At 32.9% G+C, this 12,835-nt stretch overlaps 1 protein-coding gene across 1 annotated transcript in view; it reads left to right on the plus strand.

The window, feature by feature from the left end:
- Positions 1-12,835, plus strand: part of clic5b (CLIC family member 5b) — a 39,160-nt gene that overhangs the window by 4,381 nt on the left and 21,944 nt on the right.

Genomic DNA, 12,835 nt, shown 5'->3' on the forward strand with positions numbered 1-12,835 from the left:
TGAATGGCAGACGGCTGCTTCTAAATTAGGGCTGTCTATGCTAATGAGGGAGAAAATAGCAAACGGCTGCTTCTCACTTAAAGCTGTTTATGCTAATGAGGGAGAGAATGGCAGACTGCTGCTTCTTAATTAGAGCTGTCTCTGCTAATGAGGGAGAGAATGGCAAACGACTGCATACCAATTAGGGCTGTCTGCACTAATGAAGAAGAGAATGGCAAATGGCTGCTTCTCACTTAGGGCTCTCTATGCTAATGAGGGAAAGACTGGCAAACGTCTGCTTCTTAATTAGGGCTGTCTATGCTAATGAGGGAGAGAATGGCAGAATGCTGCTTCTCACTTAAGGCTGTCTATGCTAATGAGGGAGAGATCATCACTAATGGGCGGGACATTCCGCCCTCTGACACTAACAAAAGGAGAATGTCAATCAGTGTTTCTGCAGACTGTTTTTATCAAGCGTGACTATAAAAAAATAGAATTAATTGATTTAACCATTAAACGCTGGCTATATTCACACACTGTTGCCACACAACTGTTTAAACCTCTTATAAAAGGGATTTTTGCATAATAGTTGCCCTTTAAAACATATCATGCATGTGTTTTATCGTATTATTTCCAATCATGACTCATATTATGATAGTGAAATATGTAATTTAGCTTGTACATTTTTTGTAAGTTTAGATTTATGCCATTTTTATATATATGGTTTAAAATAAAGTTTGACCGATTCACGATTTTGTTTTTTTTTTATTGTGTAACTAGTCAACTTAAAACATTACAATAACATGACTGAAGTAACATTCTCTTCATAAGTAACTTGAAAAACCATCTGATTGAGGAACATTGTATTTTTAATGGCCATGCCATACATAAATTGGTCAACAATTGGTAAATTGGTAAATATTGCAGTTGCAGGAATACAGAGGTATTTTTTGCAAGTTTGCTGAGCCTAGGAAAGATTGGCTGTCAGCTCGGCTTTGACTTTGTCTTCTGATTGAATGACAGGTTGTAATGCTGCTGCCTTTTTCTTAAAAAGATACAGTGGAGTAAAGGACTGAACATTGAAACTGTAAAGCCTAATTTAACCCAGTGTGTGAAGTTGTGGACGTATAGCAGGAGCAAATAAAAGCACCAGATGTGTGTCTAATATAAAATAATATAATTAATCTATTTTCCTTTTCCACCCTTTTAAATATCGATCATTTGATGCGCTTTGCACCACTCTCTGTATTATGCTGCCTGATCTGTCCGATTTTTAACTAGGTCTGCTAAATGCAACATGGGGGCGGGTATTTTAATTTTCACTGCTACAGCTGTCAGCTGCTCACCTCTGCTCGTGTTCAAATCAAAAGATCAGCGCAGTTCGAACTAAGATCGGCACGGATTTTCACATGGCAGGTTTTTATGTCGTTCATACATGTTGAGATTGAGTTTATCGACTTAATGAGGGAATATGTCTTGACAATCCACACAGACGTTACTTAGTACAGTGGTTCTCAAAGGGGGGGTCGGGACCCCCAGAGGGGTCGCGGGGCAATGAAGGGGGGTCGCCTGGTGATTTCCAAAAAATCTATTTATTTTTATTAAACCATAAGAATTAACATATTTTATCCATAACTATACTGAAAATAAAAATAGTCGTTTATAGTTACTATATACTAAATAGTTACTATAGTAGCTTATATTTACTTGTTCTATTGGATTGCGACCCCTGGGGTAATTATATTAAAGGCAGTAATAGCGTCAGATGCATTTTGATTTCATAACATCAGGTTATACTTTCTGGCAGATTTAAAGCACTGACACAAATTTAATTTGTGTGTCTGCGTCATTGCATGCAAGGTTTCTGTATTTATAACAACCTCAGAGGATATTGGGGGTCGCGAGTCACTGACATTGTTATTTTGGGGGTCGCGGGCTGAAAAGTTTGGGAACCCCTGACTTAGTAAAGCATGAAGTCATGTAGGATTTTACTGCCCACAACTTCATGCATTGGGTCAAATTAGGCTGTCCAGTCTCTGTATTCAGTCCGTCACTACCATGATTGAACCCAGACAGGCAGTCAAGCAGGTCGCACACCAGAAGCGCCGCGACACGGCGCGCACATGACAGTTTAAAGTATCACACACCAGCGCAAATTCGCATGATTTTTAACATGAAACTAATCAGATGGCGCTCTGTGGCGTGGCTAAAATATCAATTGCGTCCTGAATCGTGGCTGGGCGGTGCCGGTGTGTGTAAAGAAACTTATGTTTAGAATTCTAAAATGCATGGCGCTGCGTGGTGCTGCACGACGCTTCTGGTGTGCGACCTGCTTCATACAGAGAGTGAATCAAAGCACATTGGTGCCATTATAATGTATCAAATATTTTTATTAAAAAAATTGCGATTTCTCGATTTTAATATAAAATTAAATCCTCGTCAAAACATAAATTCGCATTATTCGAAAAAAATTGCCCAGCCCTAATATATATATATATATATATATATATATATATACACACACACACACACACACACACACACACACACACACACACACACACACACACACACACACACACACTTGCCTACTTTTATTTAAAATTAGGGTTTGGTGTGTGATAGTACACCACTTTCTTAGGATTACACCACTGCTTTAAAGGAATAATTCACAAAAAATTTAAAACTCTATCATAATTTACTCATCATTTACTTGTTCTAAGTCTTTTTCTATTAAACACAAAAGTAGATGTTTAAAAAAATGTTGAAAACCTGTAACCCTTGACTTCCATAGTATTTGCTTATCCTACTATAGAAGTCAATGGTTACAGGTTTTCAGGTTTCTTTAGAATATCTTCTTTATTGTACTACTGAATAAAGGATTGGGACCATTTGAGTTTGCGTAAATAGTAAGTAAATTATATTTTTTTGTGTGTGAAATATCCCTTTAAATTAGATTTCTTTTTGTTTTAAATTTAAGAAATAAAACATGGTTGGAGATACATTCTTGAGTCTAAAGGTCAGCTGGGTGTGGTTTGGGACAGATTTCATGTTTACCTTTGGCCCCTGAAGATGGTGTGAAGATGTCTTTAGTATTGCATTGTAGGGTATTCAGTTTTCGTAGTTATACATTATGTAACCCAGAGTGAATTTGGGTTACCTAATATTGCAGTAAAAACAATATTTAACTAACTGTCTTTTTTCGAATGTCAACACAGCCAGTCCCATAACATATAAGACTGACATAAATTGCTTCAAAATAATCAAAATGAGCAAATACTCTTGAAGTAATTTTCTCTGGGTTATAATTACATTTGACTCATCTGTATTTTATGGTTATTCATTAATTTTCCCAGCTTAGATCATCTTTAATATAATAATTTTTGTCATAAATCATTTTGACCCATATAACAGACCCGTAGCCAGCCTGGAGAAAGGGGTGTTTCTTTTTTTCTCAAAAAGTGGACCTTTATGTACTCCTCAGTTTCTATTTAACTATGAGATTTAAATACTGCATTTTAGTGACATAGTGTGTAAAATGTTTTCTCTGTTTACAGTAGTGACAGAAGACTTCTCTTACATCAGATTATAGTTCCACTGTAACAACAGCCGACAGAGGATTCTGTTTGGTCTTCAAGCCTTTTTTGATGGATTATTTTCATAATTTATGATGGTTTAGCAGTCAAAATAGGATAAATGAGCTGATGTATAGGACAAATTCTGGTCGTTTGACAGTGAGGGGTGGGTCTTCCGAACCACCCGAACCCCCTGGCTACAGGTCTGAAAAATTAGAATATGTTTTATGCTTATAGTAAACATGTTTTAATAGAATTTTGTCTGTAAAAACGCACCTACAGTCATTTCAGGCGCAGGTCAGATTTTCTCCTGGTCAAAATTTGTTTCATTTATATTAATTTTGGATAAATGATTAGACATGTCCAGTTTCATCTGGAATGCACCTCAGATCACCATCTGAAGTGGTTTGAGCGATCGGATTTATATCCAATCAGAAGAAAACAAAAAAAAAAAGTGACCAAACAGCCTCAAAAACACATACTTATACAGGACGTCCCAGCTAATGTGGCCAGTTAGCCTAGAGCCTCATGGATAGGGGCAGATTTTCATCTATTAGGAAGTAAGTAACTTTAGCCTTACCCTGTTTGGCAGTCTTTTTGAACATATGTTCAATATTTTGCAAGAATGACACCGCTGCCTGCCTTTTCTGCCTTCTTGCTCTTTTCGACCCACATCATTACTCAGTATGGATGTTGCATCAAAGATTCAAATGTTACCACTCAGTGGGTTATGTCACGTGACTCGCGTAACATTATTTTGGCTTTGAGGCCCTATGGGATTCGAATACTGGCCATAGTTATTTAAAATTACACTTTATTACAATATATTAAATATAAATATATTACATTAGTTATATAAAAGATATCGTATAATATAAAATTAGTTACATAAAATAATTAAAAGGAATTCTGGACCTTTTGGCCATGGGGGATGGTTCACTCAAACCGAACACCCCTGGCTATGGGCATGTATAATGCATTTTTGGCTATTCCCACAAATAAAATGTGGAACACTTTACATTATATGTAACCTTGGACCCATGGTCTTATATTTCATGCACTCTCAGAAATAAAGGTACACAATCTGTCACTGGGGTGGTAACTTTTCAAAAGGTACACATTTGTACCTAAAGGGCCCATATTGGTACTTCAAAAGTATATATTTCTACCTAAAAATTTTAAGAAAAACACTTTTGTACTTTTTAGGTACTAAAATGTACCCTTGAGGTATTAATAAGGACTTTTTTAAGGTTCAAATTTGTATCTTAATATTCTATTATTATACAACAAATTAAATAAGTGTATATATTTAACAAACTAAATTAAATTGATTAATTAAAACAAGTATTTTTTCATCATAAAAATAAGTATTTTTTGTTTTGTACAAAAGTAGTTTATTTTTTAATGATGCAAATTATGATAAATGTTACCATCAAAATATGATCATTTTATTGTGAAAACAGGTTATTCTCTATGTCTGTCCATATTTGTATCCATTATGTATCAGTCAAGAATAATATATATATATATATATATATATATATATATATATATATATATATATATGTATATATATATATATATATATATATATATATATATATATATATATATATATATATATATATATATATATATATATATGAGCGTCACAGTAGGAAGCATGATCGCCTCACAGCAAGAAGGTCGCTGGTTCGAACCTCGGCTGGGTCAGTTGGCATTTTTGTGTAGAGTTTGCAAGTTTTCCCTGTGTTAGTGTGGGTTTCCTCCAGGTGCTCCGGTTTCCCCCACAAGCCAAAGACAGGTGAATAGGTGAATAAGCTAAATTGTCCGCATTGTATGTGTGTCAATGAGTGTGTATGGATGTTTCCCAGTGATGGGTTGCAGCTGCTGGAAGGGCATCCGCTGCATAAAACATATGCTGGATAAGTTGGCGGTTCATTCCGCTGTGGTGAACCCAGATAGAGGGGCTGATTATTGGTTTCAAGGTAAACTATGGTAAATTTTCAGATTTTCTCTGCATTTAACACTGAAATATTAAGTTATTATTCTATATTCTGATATAATTTTATGCCGAATCAATGACAATAACATTGATATTTTTATGAAGACAAACTATACTCTATTGTGTATACATAACAGTAAATGGTATAAAAAAATGACAGATTATAATTGTATTATTATTATTATTATTTTTGCCAAATTAAATACAATTTTATAAATTTCACAAATAGTAACAATGAAAATCATATTTAACTTACTGTGTTATTTATGTATATTTGGTATCATTCCCATTGCAACCCATCACTGGGAAACACACACACTCATACACTACGGGCAATTTTAGCTTACCCAATTCATGTCATGCGCATGTTTTGTGGAGCACCCGAGGTAACCCACGCGAACACAGGGAGAACCTGCAAACTACACACAGAAATGTCAACTGACCCAGCCAAGGCTCGAACCAGCAACCTTCTTGCTGTGAGGCGAACGTACTAACTTTGCGACACCGAATCGCCCTATTTGGTATCACTATTTAACTAAACGTTGAATTATTTATACATTTAAGTAAAAGTAATATTACAGTTTGACAAATTATCACATGTACAGTTATCACATATTTAAAAAAAAAACAAATAAATTTCTAACAATAATATCAAGAATATTGCATAACACATAACATTTCATATAACAACACTATATTATACGCTGAATTTTAAATGTATTATTTTATAATAATATCTAATTCAATGTTAAATAGGTTTAAAATACAATAATATTTAATAACTTGTTATTTTTATTGTATTTAAGTGCACACAAATAATAAAGAGGTAGTTTTGATGTAAAGGAATGCAACGGAATGCTCAAATGCTGTGGAATGAAAAATAAATGCATGTAAATATCTTAAATGGGTTAATCAGTGTTAAGCACACTGGCCTAAAATCTAGAAAAATTTTTTTAAAAAGGATTGTTGCTGTATGATTCATTCAGGTAACGTTTTTTTCTTGATCATTAACTCTGCAGTGGTTTGTGCATATGTAGAGATCCTGTACTGATTGCATCTCCATTCATTTTCTTTGGAAAGTTCACTGTGATAGGCAACACCAAGAATCATTAACTTTGAGATCCGCACAGACATGGAAACCAGCAAAAACTCCTGACCTGAGCAAATGAACCCAGAGCTTCTCTTTGCTTTAATCTCTGTGCATGCAAAAAAAAAAATCACACACTCTGACTAAAGAAAGGAGATTTGTTCAGTCTTATGTTCATATTACCGGTTTAAAGATAAAGCCTGACACATTTTGTGATGGATAGTATTACGACTTACAATATTCATTACAATTAAATCTGTGATTCAGGGCTACACATTATATCGAAAATTAATACTGTATATTGTACAGTCACAATTTCAATGTAAATTGCAATGGGTAGCGATGTCGCCTAACAGGAAGAAGGTCGCTGGTTCGAGCCTTGGCTTGGCCAGTTGGCATTTCTGTGTGGAGTTTGCATGTTCTCCCCATGTTGGTGTGGGTTTCCTCCGGGTGCTCTGGTTTCCCACATAGTCTAAAGACATGCGCTATAGGTAAATGGGGCAAGCTAAAATTGTCTGTAGTGTATGTGTGTGAAAGTGAGAGTGAATGGGTGTTTCCCAGTGATGGGTTGCAGCGTAAAACATGACATTTTCATACTGTTATATCTCTAGTTGATTTTTATAGCACATTTCATGACAAATGTGTCGATAAAAATGACATAAGTCAGAATATGATTGCAGTTCGTAAAAAGGAAATGGAATGCTCTGACGCAGTGAACATAACTCAAAGATTTGATCTTAAGAAACCCTCAGGAACAATTCAAAGATTATATATTTTATGGTCACATACAGTCATAAAAAGCAGGAATAAAGAAGTTGTTGTTGAGTTACAAAGCCAGCAAGACAACTCCGTAATAACCCATGAACTAACCTGCAATAATAAATTCATAATCAATGCCAGCACTTACTTATAGGTTGTCCTGATATTGTAATATTTGTATGAATAGATTTGTAATCAATTGATCATTTGTTTTGTTTTTTAAAGTAATTAATAACAATTTTATTCTCAATGGCTGTCTTTAAGTGGGACAGTACTTTGAGCTTAACAGATTTTTGTGTATATTGTTTGGATTTTATTACGACAACTTTAAAATAAACGTATTAATAAAAATATTTGATCATTTATTTTGTATTATTTTCATACAACTTCATTGTATTGATGTAAATATGCTATTCTCCTGTGAAATGATGTTTTTGAAGGTGGGTGTAAAGATTTCATGTGTGGTTAGTTATGTGTGTTGAGGTGAAGGTGAGATTGTCTTTAATCATCGAGTGGCCGTCAGATGTTTTTTTTTTATGTTTTGGACTGTCGGATTTTCATTGTATTGATGTAGACATAAACAAATGATGATAATTGATATGCTATTTTTCTGTGAAATAGTGTTTTTGGATATGAAGGTATACAGTCCTTATTTGGTAAATCATGGAATAATGACATGAAAATGAGATCAAAATCGAGTGGCAGTCTAACCAATGACGCAGTGTGATTGTTTATGGAATAAAAGAGTGGAGTGAGAGGATTGTGTCATACACTGAGGAAGGCATTGTGCCGAAACATATGTGTTTTTGTATCACTCGAAGAATGTAAAATGAAAAACAGTATGAAGCAATTATTTGATGACTGCGAATCATGAGCTTTTTGAACAGTTATTATTTTAAAAGAAATTAATATTCATTTTATTCTTATTGGCTGCCTTTAAACAGTAAAATAATTGAAATGTTACAGATTTTTCTGAAAATATTAAAATAGTTGTATTAATAAATCTACATTTGATTGATTATTTATTTTGTTGACATTTTTTAAAAATTATAAGGATTTTATTCTTCTTGGCTTTCTTTAAACTGAACAATAATTGAAATGTTACATATTTTTGTGGTCATTTTTAGATTTTATTATGACATGAAATTAAGTAATTGTATTAATAAATCTATATTTGGCTGATTATTTATTTTGTTGACATTTTACAAAAAAAAATATATATATATTCTTATTTCTTGGCTTTAAATAGCCAAGTTAAACTGTAGTTATTAAAATTGTATGTGTATCTGAATTATATAATTACCTGTGTGTATTTGCATTTGTCTGTATGCACATATAAAAATATTTATGATTGAATATATATATGATTGATAAATGACTGATCATTTATTTATTTCCCCCTTATTAGATAAAACTAGTAGCTAAAGTTAAACTAATAATAATAATAATAATAATAATAAAAAATCTAAAATAATGAACAAAATCAAGAAGCAATTAAATTAAGCAAAAATAAAATTAAACCAGGTTAGAGTCTTTTTTTTCTGCATTTAAATGGCACTTAATGTAACAATATAAACTGATAACATTCAATACTGACATAATTACACTTATGTTATCTTTGGTAAATAAATACATACATGGTTGATATTTTACTTTAGTTGTTTAAAAGGCAAAAGAAGAGCACTAAACTGCTAAACAAAATTGAACTAGGAGTAAAATATCCTCAAATATATGTCAAATATATGTAAGAAATAAACAACATAAAAATGTTTCTACTTAATAAGGGAGGTGATAGTATTTACTAAAACAGTTTTTAAATGTTAAACAGCATCAGCAAAGTGATAATCAGACACAGATAATCAGACCCTCCCATACAATTGAAACAGATTAAACAGAATGTCAGGCTGTAAAACCTTGAACATTTACAAAAGCATATTTTAAAGCCAAAACACTACTGAACGCCATGATGCAGAGGTTAATCTTTAACTGCAGTGATTACATTGAACCTGTCGGGAACGCAGCAATGGAAAAAAAAAAGATTTATGTTAAGGTAAGTTTTGTTGGCAGACAGCCTTCATCTTGTGCTATTATTAAGTCAAACTGTATTCACTGTATGTACAGCCTCTGCATTTGGTTTTATTTAGAACAATGCTATATAATTGCTATGACAAAATGTATTTATTACAAACAATAATAATATATTTTACACACTATATTTTACAAAAGGAGGAAAATGTGCCCTTTGAAACAGCGTCATGCATTGGCATGAGTACTGTTGTTTACACCTGTAGAGGGCGCTGTTCAGCCTACAATAATAAAAAGCCAAAGCATTTTTTCACTTTCAGCAGACACAACAGCAGTCAAGTTTTCTAATAAAAACTATAATAATAACATATAAATATATAAACACAGTTATAACAAATATTCTAGAAATGTACATGTACAAATATACATGATGCTCAGCATAAATGAGTACACCTCACAGATCTCTCTTTTAAATTAACATATAGGATGATTTACAGTAATATATTTGTGCATATACATTAGATATGTCAGCACCAAAGCCAAAACGAATGAAATTAACAACAAAAAAACAACAACAATCCAGTCCAAAAATGAATAAATTAAAATTAATTTGTTGGGAAAAATTTTTTTATCTTTTTGTTTGGGAAAACCGGGAAAAAAGCATTAAAACAAAAAAAATTGGGAGATATTGTAAATTTTTTCCATTTCCATTTTAATTTTTGTAGTTTGCAATTTTTATTTGCAATTCCACGTTTGAAATTAAATGTATTATACTTCTAGTCTAGTATATCTACTACCTAAGATGTTAGGTGACCATACACTTATTTTAACTATAATATAACTTTTCTAATAAAACCGTTTTGTTTTAAAAACACCAAATTAATATGTTTATAGAATTTGGAAATATTCATTTTCAAAAGGGGTTTACTCATTTAAGCTGAGCACCTTATAAACTTATACACTCAATGGCCACTTTATTAGGTGCAAGTTGGACCGCCTTTTTGCCTTCAGAACTGCCTTAATCCTTTGTGGCATAGATTCAACAAGGAGCTGGAAAATTCCTCAGAGATTTTAGTCCATATTGACATAATAGCATCAAGCATTTGCTGCAGATTTGTCAGCTGCACATCCATGATGCCAATCTCCCGTTCCACCACATCCCAAAGGTGCTCTATTGGATTGAGTCTGGTGACTGTGGAGGCCATTTGACTTGTGAACTTACAGTGAACTGTTATGTTTAAGAAACCATTCTGAGGTGATTCGCATAAAGTTGGCATTTCTGTGTGGAGTTTGCATGTTTCTCTTTTTGACATACGCTATAGGTGAATTGAATAAGCTAAATTGGCCATAATGTGTGTGTGAATATGAAAGTGTATGCATGTTTTCCAGTACTGCGTAAAACATATGCTGCATAAGTTGGAGATGTATTTCATTTATCTCTGATAAATAAGGGACTAAGCAAAAAGAAAATGAATGAATGAATGAAGGTCTCAGGGATCTGCAATGAAATGAGGTTGACCGTTTTTATTTTTGGGTGATCTAACTCTTTAATATGTTTTCTATTTATAGAAAATATCATTTGTTAATTTACTTTGATGCAGACACCATAATGGGACTTTTCATTTTTGACCCAGCATCACTGCTGAAATGATAAAGCTAAAGAAATGTGCTGCAAATATGGTCATGACAGTTTATGAGTTTATCATTTTTCTCTCATATCTAGGACAGTCAGCTGTATTTAGGTTAGCCAAATGAGTAATCTCCATTTCACAGGTCCACATGAAAACTCTGAGCGTAAATTCGCACTATAAACCAAAGCCAGCTCATAAAATATTTACTAGGGAATCTTATTCTCCTGGGCTCCACAAGATGATCAAATATAACCTGCCGTTGCCTGCCAGCGAACTGCCTGTGACTTGGACAACATTAAAAATGAATGCGGCTCATTCCTCTACTCTGAGTTTCTGGGCCATGAACATGTCATATAGTTACACGGGGACATGATGGTACATTAGTTAAATGGTTGAGACTTATCCACCTTTTTCCACAAATGATGACTGCATTTCAAATGATGCACTTTTATTAAATTTTATGCACTTTATTGATTATACTTTTGTTGAACTTTTATTCAAATAAATATATATATGTGTGTGTATATATATATATATATATATATATATATATATATATATATATATATATATATATATATATATATATATACATACATATATATATACATATATATACACATATATATACACACACACACACACACACACACACACACACACATATATATATATATATATATATATATATATATATATTTTTTTTTTTTTTTTTTTTTTAAATATTAATGTTGTGCCACAAATAACCTACATACATAGTGTAAACTGGGAGAGAGATATATGTCTTTGCCCTTTACTTGTATCAAAAATGAAAGTAACTAGGCTTAGTGGTAAAAAACTAATGTGGCTAATGGCTCAATAGCACCACCTATGCACATTCAACAAAGTGCTATGTTTCACATTAGCCTGTATAATCGAATGGCTTTTGTGATAATAAATTGCGAAGATAGAGGGCCCTATCATACACCTGGCACAATGGAGCACAAGGTACGACGCAAGGGTTTTTTCCTATTTTCAGCCGGGCGAAAGTATCATGTTGTTTAAATAGCTAATGCACTTGTTCCTATTTGTGCCTGTTCTGAAAAGGAGGTGCATTTAAGCGCATTGTTAGCATTTTGCTATTTTGAGGCAACTTAAATAGACCAGTCCAACTAAAAGTGGATCTAAAGCCAATAGTGGATCTAAAACCAATAGTGCAGTTTTTTTTGTTTGTTTTTGTTATTTAACCAGCATGCTAGTAATAGACGAGTCCAAAAAGCTCATACTCGTTGCTTATTACTTACACAGAGATATTGTTTTAAATCTAAAACACTAAAGGAAATAAAATGTGATAGTTTAGCATTTGTTCTGCATCTAAGTTTGTTATTTCCAAAGGAGGCGAGCGGCTTCTCAGGGTTCAACGTTATGGACTTTTTATACTGGCCTGATTGGGCCAGTGGTTCAGATTTTTACTTGCCCTGCCAAAATTTTCTCTAGCCCCACCACAAAAAAAAAAAAAAAAAAAAATGTTAATAGCTATTTTTTAGCCACACATTTTAAACAATGTGTCAAAAATCTTGACTTGAAATATTTTACAAATGTTAATAAATTTAAAATGAACAAAATTTTAAGTGTTATGAAAACAAAAAGAGAAGTATGTAAAATGTGCAGGTATTTAATTGGAGTTTTAAATTATTTAACAAAAGATGGCTGACTTGTCAAACTGACTGCAAATTGTGCAAAACACAATTTCATGTTTTTGTTGTGTTGCACCCAAGTAAATTTCTGTTTCAGA

Source organism: Danio rerio, chromosome 20 (assembly GCF_052040795.2).
Source record: "Danio rerio strain M-AB ecotype USA chromosome 20, GRCz13ab, whole genome shotgun sequence".
Classification (NCBI taxonomy): Eukaryota; Metazoa; Chordata; class Actinopteri; order Cypriniformes; family Danionidae; genus Danio; species Danio rerio.